This window comes from Lycium ferocissimum, chromosome 11, assembly GCF_029784015.1.
Source record: "Lycium ferocissimum isolate CSIRO_LF1 chromosome 11, AGI_CSIRO_Lferr_CH_V1, whole genome shotgun sequence".
Classification (NCBI taxonomy): domain Eukaryota; kingdom Viridiplantae; phylum Streptophyta; class Magnoliopsida; order Solanales; family Solanaceae; genus Lycium; species Lycium ferocissimum.
The window spans coordinates 20,530,564-20,533,055 of NC_081352.1; positions in this window are offsets into that span (position 1 = coordinate 20,530,564).

Consider the following 2,492-nt stretch of genomic DNA (forward strand, 5'->3'; position numbering starts at 1 on the left):
GACTGAGACTCATGGGTATAAAACACGAGTCTAATTAGATTACATTCTGGGTTCACAACGTTCGGAATGAAAGTCATGAACGAACTACGAAACTAGGAAATAGAAATGCTGCAACTATTCAAGGAGACTAAGCTGAACTATATTTCTGAGGAAATTTGTAACGTTGTAAAAGAAACGTAGCGTAGGGAGAATCATTAACATTCCCAACGTAGAGAGTTAGTCTCACATACCTTAACTTCCTACTTTTGAGCATAGTACAACGTTCGTCAACCCTTTCAACTTTAATCTATAGCAATACAAGGCAAAGGGATTTCATATTAGCAATAATATTCATGCTTTGGTCATCTAAGCATTTTATCAACACTTGGTGGGCATAAAGCTTCATAGCCCTTACTAATGGTGTTTTCTTCACCCAATTCCCATTCTCTTGCTTTTAGGTAATTCTACAATCTCAATTAGGTGTAATTAACATCATTCTTCATCACCCATATGATTACAACAATCTCAAGTCAACAATCCAAAACCCTAGCATAGTTCATATGACGCTCTTTATCAAACCCATTTACTATTCTCCCAGGAACTCATAAATTCACAGCTATAAGTGATTAGAGAGTACAAGTATTACCTTTTTGAAGTTTGATCCTCTTGAATTTGAGTTCTAGGGTTTCTCCGCTCAACAATGATGTTCCAATCACAACTCTATCGATTAGAAGGGTTTACTCAAGTTAGAAAGGGATTAGAGACTTGAAATCAACCCAGAATCGTCGTACAACTTACCTTGGAGGGTTGTTGGGGCTTGGGACTTGTTATCTCTTACCTTAGGATGATTTTTCGTGATTAGGGGTGCTAGGGAAATTAACCCCAAGCTTAAATATAACTTAAAACGCGAAATTCGACTTTTTGACCCGAAAACCCTATCCGACCGCTTCGGGTTCGCGACGCACATACAGCCCTTGACCCCCTGCAGGTCCATAGTCAGAGAGGGTTTTTTTGTGCGATCATCCCACGATGCGGATCCATTGCACTCGCCCTCACGCGCGTCCTGTGTCGTTTCTTCATAGTGTTCGGTAAAATGAGTATAACTTCTTGTACAAAGCTCCGTTTAGACTCCACCACATATCATTGGAAAGGTATTTCAAAGATCTACAACTTTCATTTATTAAGTTTTCTCAAATTCGCAACAAATTCTCATGAAATCGGGCTTGAAGTCAGACCTGCCGTAAATTTAGCCGATTCTATTGAATCTTAAGCACCTCTCTATTAGCCTTTTTAAGACGATCATATCTCCTTGATCCGAACTCCGATTGGCCTGATCCTTATATGCCTAGAAAGGTATTTCTACGTACTACAACTTTCATTTAGACCCTTTTCAAATTCCTAACTAATCAAGGGGTTATGATTGCTCAAGTAGGCCTGTCAACCATTTTCGGAACACGTTCAAACCTTTAGATTTTCCACTAAAACCCTAACGATAAGAGTCTAACCGTAGTTCTATGATATGGGGTGTAACATATATGCTTGTATAAGGACATAAAAGATGAAAAAATTGTTTGGGCCTTTGGCCCCTTTGGAAATAAATAAGAAACTGATTTTGAATACTTGGGATTGATTTTAGTTACTTTAAATGAAAACAAAAGAAAACTGATCTTCAAAAGAAAAGAAATGAGTTGTTTTCAAAACCAACTTCAAAACTTAAGGTTATTTTAAACCTTTTCGGGGCCAGCCCAAACCTTAAGTCAATAAACAAGGGGAAATGCACTTAAATCTTAATTTGGGATAAAGGTTAAAAGTAGAGTATGGTTGACTTGAAAAATGGACAAAGTTTGACAAAGTATAAAATTCTTTTTATATGCATATTTACAAAAGGACTACTCTCAAATTGTTTTTTTATATGCATATAAAAATCCTTTTTATATGCATATTTACAAAAGGACTACTCTCAAATTGTTTTTTTTTTAAATAAATTTATAAGGACTAAAGACATAACACTGGACCAAATAGTGGAACTCTACTTAAGAGAAATCTTAAGTGTGTTTTGGTCCGAAAAATGATGTGACTTTAACCCTTATATACATTTTCAAAGGAAATCCAACTCTTTTTATCGCTGAATAAAATAATTTTTGCCGAAAATGTTTATGATATGCCATGACAGTTTTACAAGAAAGAAAACTGTTTTAGCAAATAATTACAATTAATCACACATTGAAGCTCGTAGGTCAACTGTATTCTACGGATCCTTAATACTAGGGTGCTTAAAACCTTCCCTAGGGGATCACCAGAACCCATACCTCGAACTTTGGTTTAAAAAAGATTTTTCTCTTGTTTAATAAATCCTTTTAACTTGATTTTCCTAATTTCCCTTATAAATTAGGTGGCGACTCTAAAAAATATAAAAATTCAAATAGAGTCCACAACCTCTTAGTAGCTTTTATGCACCCGCGTAAAAGTGAATCGTAACAACTTGTATTCCAAGAACTTAACATTTCAGGACC